Source organism: Leguminivora glycinivorella, chromosome Z, assembly GCF_023078275.1.
Source record: "Leguminivora glycinivorella isolate SPB_JAAS2020 chromosome Z, LegGlyc_1.1, whole genome shotgun sequence".
NCBI lineage: Eukaryota > Metazoa > Arthropoda > Insecta > Lepidoptera > Tortricidae > Leguminivora > Leguminivora glycinivorella.
This window is the reverse complement of record NC_062998.1, coordinates 12,213,292-12,224,449: the sequence shown is the minus strand read 5'-3', so window position 1 is coordinate 12,224,449 and position 11,158 is coordinate 12,213,292. Positions and strand designations below refer to the sequence as shown.

The following is an 11,158-nucleotide window of genomic DNA, read 5'->3' as shown; positions in this document are numbered from 1 at the left end:
TATTATATTTTATATTTATGCTGGTGATACTTGAGGTTTAAATAAGAAAACACGTAATATACTTTCTTTTATTATAACCCGGGTCGTAACTTTTGTTGTTTTCCCCACAGAAGAGACTTCTTTCTAAAAATGTGTTTCAAGTATGCCTTTCCCTGTTGCTGCTGACTGCAATGGATATTTATTTGGCGTCATTCAACATTTGCTATTAACACGCAAAGCTGTAATAAGTATATGTAACTCTACCTAATCTATTTGACGATTGTTGGGCAGGCCACATTTCAGCTATTGAATATAAAGCTTGTAACAAATAAAACATGGATACAGCTATATTTACTCAGATAAAATGATGTCGTTTTACGAATTCTTAATAGTTTTCCAATATGTTATACAATTATCATGGAATATTTCTGATACATATTTAAATATTATAACACCCCGGTACCCCTTAATTAATTACACCCTAAATTACCTAACTTAAGTCCAAATTGTTAGCCCTAATTAAAACAATACACTATTAAAAATTGGCCATTAAAACAAATAGGTGTATAATATAATATAGCCTATTATAAGGACCTCGCTCGAGCATATGTACAAACTAGGTTGCTGGTTCAATTTATGCTTTATCAAACATTGAACAAATGGGATCCTTAGAACAAAAGTAAACTGATGTAAAGTGTCTTTGCTCTACTTAAAAATGTACTACCATAATAGTAGATATCAAATATTTAATCAAGGATCTTTTAATCCCGGTATAATTTTATATGTTTTGGGATGTTTCTGCAACCAAGTCCTCTAACGTCAGGATAGAAACTGCTCTGCCTACCCCTGGTCTATCAAGGAAACAGAATATCTATTTTGATACCCTTTATTGGGCCTATTCATTGACCTTCTTTTGATACTAAGACAAATACTTCATTGATCTAGCCTTTCGAACGACAAAACCCCAGACTCACACGCCATCCCATATATATATTTTGGTTCGGCCATAGCCATCGAAGGTTGTCCAAGATCACAAAATATAAATTCTATATGCGTGCAATTTCCCACGTTCCGAGTATAGTGGTCCATTGCTTGACATCGTGTTTCACTAGTCAATGCTAGAATTGTTTGGTCTCCCAGACAACGTTATCGTTAACCATATTATGAAAATGGAATGATGATTCCAAAGTCTGCCAATCTCGAGGCCAGTGTCAATGATTCAACTTTTGTGAACAATCTTATTTTTATATCAATGATTCTCCTTGATAGCGACAGGATCCTAACATCCATAGATGTCCTATGCCTCCCTAGTATTTAGTATTAGTATTAATTCCCACAAGTTATCCTTTAACTCTAATAAAGTTTACATGTTATGAACAATAAATAAAGTTATTAATCCTACTTCATTGATATAGCAAAATTATCTTACTTAAGGATGAGACAATAGTATGAAAATCCTTCTAATCACCCAAAGAGATTCTAGCTAATAGAATGTGTATGTACATAAAGTAAATATGTGTAATATTTTATGTATCTATTTTGTTACATATAGTAGTCATATTAGAGATACTCAGATCCGAATTTTAATTAATAATATTCCAAATTATCTGTTAGTGTTAATTGTATGTAATAAATAAATTGAAATTTGAACGACTTTAAATAATTACCACATAAATATAACATTCATGAATATCTTGTTCATATGAAATGAATAAGTACCACTATTTAAAATTATCACCTTCAGAAAATAGCACTAATCTAAAATTACAAATATAAACACATTCAAAATAAACAATTTGGACACTTACTTGTAGTCTTCAAGTCTACTTTACCAAGATACCTTCTCGCCAGTCTCCAACCTCTCAATCTTGTATCTCAAATCCGCTTCCTACTTAAACTCCTGATGTGTTCCTTCAACGATTCCTAGTCGAATGCCTACCTAACCCTCAGATGTGAACACCTCAACGTTCCCTCGCCGAATGCCCTCTCTGGCGCTGCGCTCTGAGTTTTATTGTCCCGATTTTAACGCATGCGCTGTGTTGTTTTATGGCTAACAATGTCTGATTTCGCCAGATGTGCCTAAAACGCCTATTGTGCCGGACTTGCCTATTGTGCCTAAAACGCCTATTGTGCCGATTTCGCCTATTGTGCCTAAAACGCCTATTGTGCCGGTTTTAATTCCGAGAATTTCTATTTTTAATTTGTTGGAATTCCATTTCGTATGTAAGTTGTTTTCGTTTTATTTATTTGCAATTTTTAAGTTTTTATCTCTGTATGCATTTGTTTCTAAGCATAATTATTATAGATATATCTTATGATTTGAACCGAGGACTGTGTGGTCCGTTACATCTGCCCCTTTTATTTTCGTTTGATTCAAAATAACATTTTGTGTTAAACGAAAATAACCAATAAAATAATTCAGTTATTGAAATTTTCAATTTCCCATTTTCATAGTTGTGGTGAATAAAAGTGACCAATACTCAAAAGAACCTCACTGATCCAGCACGAATTATGAACTTAATAGTTACCCAGACACATGAGTCAAATTGTCACCAGCCAGAATTTTCATTCCAGTAAAAGCATTTGGTTGTGAATCAAATGTACCCTAATGGTAAAATCCTTGCATCCTCATATGGGTAGTTAGTCACATTGTCCGACAGGTAACCCGCTATCTCCATTGTCCAGATATTATGAACTTACAAAGATCTCTTCACTAGAAAGAAAAAGCCTTTCTATTCTCAGGTAGCCACTGACAACTGTTCTCCCCATAGTTCAAGGAACCAGTCCACAACTCAATACTAATCAATAATTTTCCTCCTTTCTCGGCATAATGTCCTATGTATAATTATAAGAGTAATCAGACAATCAATGTTTTAATCAAATCAACAATTTTATAATTATGATTCCATGTTAAGTCACATTTTTTTTTTATATATGTCAAACAAAATTATCTGATTTATCCCATAAAGACACAGGGTGTGTGTTTAGTTCGTTTGTTAGCGGCATGTAGAGTATGTTGTTACCAAAAGAATGTACCTGTAAAAGGTATAAATTATTTATCCTAACACCTAACTCTTTTGGTATCAAGTTTGTGTAACCCTTTCCCCATTTCGAAATTCCAATAACTGCCGTCACTATTCTCAGACTTGCAAACACGAGGAACCCTTCCCATTCTCAGACAATACTACCTACTTCATTCATTCATCTAGCTAAAACCTCTCTTCTTTCTATTATGCCACTCTCATTTAATATACTCGTTCAGATTTCATCCTTCCTCATACACTCAATTTTACTGTTTCTGTCATACCTGCAAGTCCACTTAGATAATGACAGTAAAAATAATGTATAATATCATAAATAATAAGCTCTCTCTTTTCCCTGCTGTTATTTCGATTTTTTTTCAAATTGATCAGAAATTTAAAATAATATACATACTTATATCATAAGTATAGGTACTATGTTATTCTTTACTTTATCACGTCTTACATTTAACTTTCGCATTAACCCTTATACAAACGTACGCAAAATTGTACGCAAAACTCCAAAATATTGTATGTGACACCAATTACCGTTAAGTTTTAATTACATCCTTTCAACCTATAGTTCAAGACACAAAGTTGAATTATGGAAGATTTTACGAAATACCGGTATGAATTCTCCTTTTGTAAGTAGGAAAAATAATACAAGTAACTTGTTACGCCTAGCTGCTCTGATAACATCTTCTAACTCTATGACATAACTATCTTCTAGAATTATCGTTACAAACATACACACATACCAACATACTGAACTATCATTAGTTTAATAAACCTATCGAACGCGCATGTGACACTGTTTGAGTTGCAGGCGTCCATAGGTTACGGTAACCGCTTTACATCAGGCGGGCCATATGCTTGTTTGCCACCGACGTAGTATATAAAAAAAGATGGAAAGTCACATGTGTGAAAGTTTCCAAACATGACGAAATATGAGACTTGGTTGCACATAATATTGTACGGACTATTTTTCTAAATAAATGATTGCAACGATTGTTGCATTGTTACACAACGATGGTAGTATGGCTACCGTACCGTACATCGAAATCTACAGATCCAACTGAAATCTTACTTTGTTTTGTAAACGATTGAACAAGAATTACGTTTCGAACAGTATGCGAGCGAAACCGCGGGCAAAAGCTAGTAAATCCTGTACTACTACGCATTACCTATTTATCTTGTTTTATATCTATCATATGGTTCGACAGTCCGTTATTCAGCAAAACATAGAAAGTTTGAAATTTGGTGTTCTTCAACTGACCTTTTAATTTGTCATAGTATACTAGCAGTCTAAACAAAATTTTACTATAATAATATTTTTCTCCTCAATGAAACTCTACAGAATATATTTATATGAGTCATGGATATTTCCCTTGTATACAAGCATGTTTTTATCCATTCAAATAGGCATATCGTCGCTTAGCACCCATAGCACAAAACTTGATAGGTTTGGGGCTAAGTTGAACCGTGTAAGATGTCCCCAATATTTATTTATTTATTTCATATTTATATAAAAAAAACATTAAGATTGAATGTAAACGTCAAATCACTGTCTCTATTTTATTATTCTACAATTCGTTCCACATAGTCTGCAGAGCCCCATTCATACTGGATAAATTTTAGTCGCATCCGGTCCGTCAAATGTGTTATGATCTATAGAGCCCTTTTGCTTTTCCTATGGCAACATTTGCTATGCTGACGTCATTGCCACGTCATTACTGACATTACTGTCAGTCAGACAGAAATAAAAGAAAAATGGATGCCGTTCGGACGTACATGTACGCATCATTTGGAACTGAAAATTACGTAATTTATCGACCTGCTGGCTTGTATTTGTTATAAATCATAAAAAAGTGAGTAATACATTAACTAAGTAATGATATATGTTGTTAGTAACGTGATAACTACAACACAAAATGTGTATAACGAATGTAATAAATAAATGATTGTTTGCTTTTAGCCTGTGACGCCAATGGAACTACGTGGTTTTCTTTCATGATGATTTGATGATACCTCAATGGAATTGAGCCAAGTTTTCGCCGTAATTAATAACCTATTTAACTATTCGAAATTTAACTTGTCCATCACAAAGCAGTATATAGTTTGGTTAAAACCTTGACATATTACATTAATGAAATGGCCTTCAATAGAGAGATTGTCTAATTCCTATAGCATACTACAATAACATTCTAATTCTGGTCTTAGAGATGGGAAATGTCAGTAAGCCTACAACTTTCTATTTCTTATGTCCGCCTATTGACATGTTTCAGGTATTGGGTGCTAGATGCCCCTTGGAGTCAAGCCCCAGTGCCACTATACTACCTTACCAGTTATGTGTGGGTGTCCTAAGGCACCCCAGAGATGCATAGGGCCTTCACAAGCTCACGCCACGCCTTCCTATCTTCAACAACCCTCGTGATCTCGCTCCACCAGCTCAAACCTGGGAACTCGCATCTCATTTTCGACGGACCGCTTCCATGAGTAGACAAGGCACCAACGATCACGGCTTGCATCACCTGTACTGCTATGTAATATGTAAGTTACACTTTTAATGTCTAATGATCCTGTAATCTGTTAATTAATCTCACCTAGTGTTAATAAAATTATTTGTATGCCTTGAATTATAAGGTACGGGTTCGAACCGCGAATCATACCGATAAATACTTGAGAACTGTCATCTGATATTTGCCAGTTGCTTTTGAGTAAAGGAAATCATCGTGAGGAAACCAGACTAATTTCAATAAGATCTATTGAAAATTAGTGCCTACACCAAATCCTGGAATTAGCTGTCAGACAGACTCCATGCTTCCATGAGCCGTGGCAAATGCTGGAATAATAAAGTATGACCAAGCAGTGTTGGTTTTAAGTAAAAGTGTATAAATGAAGAATGTAAGCATTACCGAATGTCAATAATAAGAATCATGCTTAGTTTGTAATCAAGTAGGCCGGTACAAAAATGCCCCTTCAATTTTTATTTATTTATTTACCTTTTATGTTGTTAAGTCAATTATTTCTCTTTGGTTTGACTAAACTTTATTTCGATAATAGTTTAGTATGATAAAATTTGAAATTTATGCCGTAATTAAAATAGACCCTAATTAATAAAATGATCATATACCTATTTAGTTATAAAACCTCTACCAATCTTATCCTTATAACTTATGCTTATAACTAGGCTTATTTCCTACTTAATTAATAAATATTTTCTTAAATTTTCCAGAGTATGCTGAACAATGCTGCCATTATACTAGGAACAACGTCCTGCCCCTTCCCCGGCTGCGCACAAATTGGAACTCCATTGGCATGCCCCTTTGACTGAGCAACTTGTGTATGTGTGTGTGCTCGAAACACATTCACTTGTAACAGAATGACTCCCAGGCTGACCTGGCTCAGTTCCTGTATGTCTGATCTACATCCACAATGGTAAAATGTTTTATTTATTTATTTATTATTCTTTGGGTTACTCTAGGGTAAATAATATTGTTTGCCCTTATTCCTGATTCTAATAATAGCAAGTCTATTACACCTATTGAACTGAAATTTTATAAGCTCATTAAGTGGGATGACAATACATTAAAAGCCGACTTCATGAAGATGTCTGACAAACAATGCAATTCATTATATGACTTGTTGACCTGTATGTATAAAAAAGGAATGCACATCCAATAGTGGAATTGCATTCTAAATGTTTTAACTGAAATGTATTTACCCTTCATTTTTGTTCCAGGTTTCAATGAAAGAGTGAAAATTCTTCTCCATGTACAATCACTTTCAACGCCTACACTGACTACACCAAATATGATCATCACTCAACGTGTCTCACATCAAGATACTTTTCAAAAGTCATCAAGAAGTGGAACAATATTTTTTTTCATTATTGCCTGAATAATCCTAACTAAAAGTTATTTCTCTATTCTATTTTTCCTGCATGGAGTGGCGCTTTTCCGTCTAATGGAAACGAAATGAACATATATGCTCTGGGTTTTTTTTTTTTTGTGCTTTCCAATATTACTAATAAAGCATTTTGTGGGTGTTTCATTTACCACCTTCCTTCATAATTTTGCTAGTGTGTGATTCACCATATCCCTAATTATTAAATGCAATAGCTACTGCAATCTGTTCACTGATGGGAATCATTTCATGTTAACACAGCTCTGAATACTATCTTATATAATGACTCAGACTGACTGTCAATAAAAATATTCCTAGCTATAAGCTTGCCTGAGATTAATGAATGGTGTGCCTAACTCCTTAATTGAGTACTTAAGAACTATGCTTAAATTCTAGATTGTATGTTCTTGACATTCTTGTCAATAAGCTACTTGAATGTTTGTCTCTTTCAAGTAATTATAATTTGTTCACACTTCAGTGGAAGACAACTAATCCTTAGTTGTTAGTAAGTATGAGACGTGCTAATTGCTACTCGTTTCCCTATGATTATGAATACCATTACTTATTCTATTGTTAATTTTATTTAAAAATAAATCAAAATCAAATCAATGAGTCGCCCTGTTGACAACATAAGATTATTGTCAGTATAATCACAGCTAAAATAAATATTTCACAGCTTAACGCTTGTCTAGATCAATCATCATTTTATTTCCTAGTTCTTCTCTAGCTGATAACAGCTTATCACTAATCAGTTGATAACACGGAAAAGGGGCGAGAAGATAGTGAGGTAAGAGTGAACATGATATTGTCTTGCTGTCAAAGTGACATCTACCATGATATGCGACACTGTTGACACATGAAGAATAGATTTTGACAAAATGTACTTAATCAAGTCTGTGTATCGCATACTGTCATTAATTTAGCTTATTCTGTTTCTTAAAAGAACATGCCAATACTAGCAACTTGTACATGACATACATACATACTACATGCCAAATCTAGTTAGAAATCAATTCCTACAGAGGCCCACAGAGCAAAGTACCTAAAATACTAGCAGTATTTCCTTGCTTATTTCTACCTTATTTAGTGAGACTGGCAGATATATTATAACCAACAGAACGGAAAATCTTGATTCACTAAACAGTAAAAGTTTCCTTAACATAAAACATGTACAACGTTTTAATATTAAATTATTTTGATGTATCTAAGTATTTATAATCTTCCATGATATCGTTTTAAAGAACCCTCGACACAAAATTACCACAAGACAGTCGATCTGTGCGTAATTGCTTTCAGTAACGACTAATTTGTTTTAGTACAAAACTTTCCCAGTAGATAAATATAACCGATACCATTGAGGTTTTATTTTTGCTATAATCTCTTCATTATCGCAACAGAATAATTATTAGCTAGAGAACGAATAACTTTTCTAAATTTGCCATTCCAATTGAATTGTTTCATTGACAGCTGGTTTGACATTTTTACAATAGCCTCAAATACTTTCTTCTATCCCCGGTGTCCCTAGTCGATGACAGTTTTCTGCACGTGTTATCTCTTATCAGTCTGTACGCACGTTGTTGATCGATTTGTGTTATTGTTTATATACTAAACCATGTGCACACGCGATTCCAATTATCGTATAAAGCCGCGTCCTAAGTTCGTAACGGGTAACGTTTATAAGTTTAGTTTATGCTAGAAGCGCAAACTGTCATTAGTTCTTTGAATAGTGAATTAAAGTGAAATAAAATCTAATTAGATAAGTGATAAGCCTACAATGGTTTTAAAATTACACAGCTATGTCTAAAGTGAGTGAAATGTGTTGTGCAAAGTGCAATGTTTCTGTTTCAATATCGGATTATAACTTTGTTTAAAAATCCAGGTTAGTGACCTTAAACTTACAAAACTTACTTCAAGATGAAACGTATCTTAGAAAACTATCAATAGCTTGATTGCCCCTTAGACTATTACGCAGTGGTTAATAAGAATAGACGAATGATACAAAATTAACATAAAGTTTCAGCATGAAGGATAGCAAGTTCCCAAAAAGGATATCTCATTCACAGCAACACTTTGTGACAACATGTCACTTGAATATGCTAACAATTGGACATATTTAGGGTCTATTACATCCTGGTCACGGCACCACTTTATAACACCCCGGTACCCCTTAATTAATTACACCCTAAATTACCTAACTTAAGTCCAAATTGTTAGCCCTAATTAAAACAATACACTATTAAAAATTGGCCATTAAAACAAATACTGTGATCGTCTAGTAAGTGGTAGGACCCCGTAGTTGTGCGTAGCAATCCAGATTCTTTTTACCTTTAGGAACTTGCTATTAGGGGTAAATTTAAGTTGATAAAACTAAGGCAGTAATATATTCACTTGAGGTATAATAAGCTGAGAGAACGTCATTTGTGAAAGAATTTAGTGCGTTGAGATAAAAGTGTGTGAGAATGGTAAAATTGTGTAAGGAATATAAATACAGGAAATATATTAAAAATAAATACAAGACATTATTTAAAATGGGGTTAATTGTTTCCGACCCACGAGTCCCTTATACGTAGGAATAATAGGTGTATAATATAATATAGCCTATTATAAGGACCTCGCTCGAGCATATGTACAAACTAGGTTGCTGGTTCAATTTATGCTTTATCAAACATTGAACAAATGGGATCCTTAGAACAAAAGTAAACTGATGTAAAGTGTCTTTGCTCTACTTAAAAATGTACTACCATAATAGTAGATATCAAATATTTAATCAAGGATCCTTTAATCCCGGTATAATTTTATATGTTTTGGGATGTTTCTGCAACCAAGTCCTCTAACGTCAGGATAGAAACTGCTCTGCCTACCCCTGGTCTATCAAGGAAACAGAATATCTATTTTGATACCCTTTATTGGGCCTATTCATTGACCTTCTTTTGATACTAAGACAAATACTTCATTGATCTAGCCTTTCGAACGACAAAACCCCAGACTCACACGCCATCCCATATATATATTTTGGTTCGGCCATAGCCATCGAAGGTTGTCCAAGATCACAAAATATAAATTCTATATGCGTGCAATTTCCCACGTTCCGAGTATAGTGGTCCATTGCTTGACATCGTGTTTCACTAGTCAATGCTAGAATTGTTTGGTCTCCCAGACAACGTTATCGTTAACCATATTATGAAAATGGAATGATGATTCCAAAGTCTGCCAATCTCGAGGCCAGTGTCAATGATTCAACTTTTGTGAACAATCTTATTTTTATATCAATGATTCTCCTTGATAGCGACAGGATCCTAACATCCATAGATGTCCTATGCCTCCCTAGTATTTAGTATTAGTATTAATTCCCACAAGTTATCCTTTAACTCTAATAAAGTTTACATGTTATGAACAATAAATAAAGTTATTAATCCTACTTCATTGATATAGCAAAATTATCTTACTTAAGGATGAGACAATAGTATGAAAATCCTTCTAATCACCCAAAGAGATTCTAGCTAATAGAATGTGTATGTACATAAAGTAAATATGTGTAATATTTTATGTATCTATTTTGTTACATATAGTAGTCATATTAGAGATACTCAGATCCGAATTTTAATTAATAATATTCCAAATTAACTGTTAGTGTTAATTGTATGTAATAAATAAATTGAAATTTGAACGACTTTAAATAATTACCACATAAATATAACATTCATGAATATCTTGTTCATATGAAATGAATAAGTACCACTATTTAAAATTATCACCTTCAGAAAATAGCACTAATCTAAAATTACAAATATAAACACATTCAAAATAAACAATTTGGACACTTACTTGTAGTCTTCAAGTCTACTTTACCAAGATACCTTCTCGCCAGTCTCCAACCTCTCAATCTTGTATCTCAAATCCGCTTCCTACTTAAACTCCTGATGTGTTCCTTCAACGATTCCTAGTCGAATGCCTACCTAACCCTCAGATGTGAACACCTCAACGTTCCCTCGCCGAATGCCCTCTCTGGCGCTGCGCTCTGAGTTTTATTGTCCCGATTTTAACGCATGCGCTGTGTTGTTTTATGGCTAACAATGTCTGATTTCGCCAGATGTGCCTAAAACGCCTATTGTGCCGGACTTGCCTATTGTGCCTAAAACGCCTATTGTGCCGATTTCGCCTATTGTGCCTAAAACGCCTATTGTGCCGGTTTTAATTCCGAGAATTTCTATTTTTAATTTGTTGGAATTCCATTTCGTATGTAAGTTGTTTTC

General features: G+C 34.0%; 1 long non-coding RNA gene across 1 annotated transcript; it reads left to right on the top strand.

Moving 5' to 3' along the window:
• The first annotated feature begins 4,735 nt into the window (after positions 1-4,735).
• LOC125241936 lies at positions 4,736-7,007 on the top strand. The gene is made up of 5 exons (XR_007178798.1): positions 4,736-4,867; positions 4,975-5,055; positions 5,285-5,549; positions 6,235-6,437; positions 6,742-7,007. It is a non-coding gene; the product is annotated as an uncharacterized LOC125241936 (long non-coding RNA).
• Positions 7,008-11,158: the final 4,151 nt, after the last annotated feature.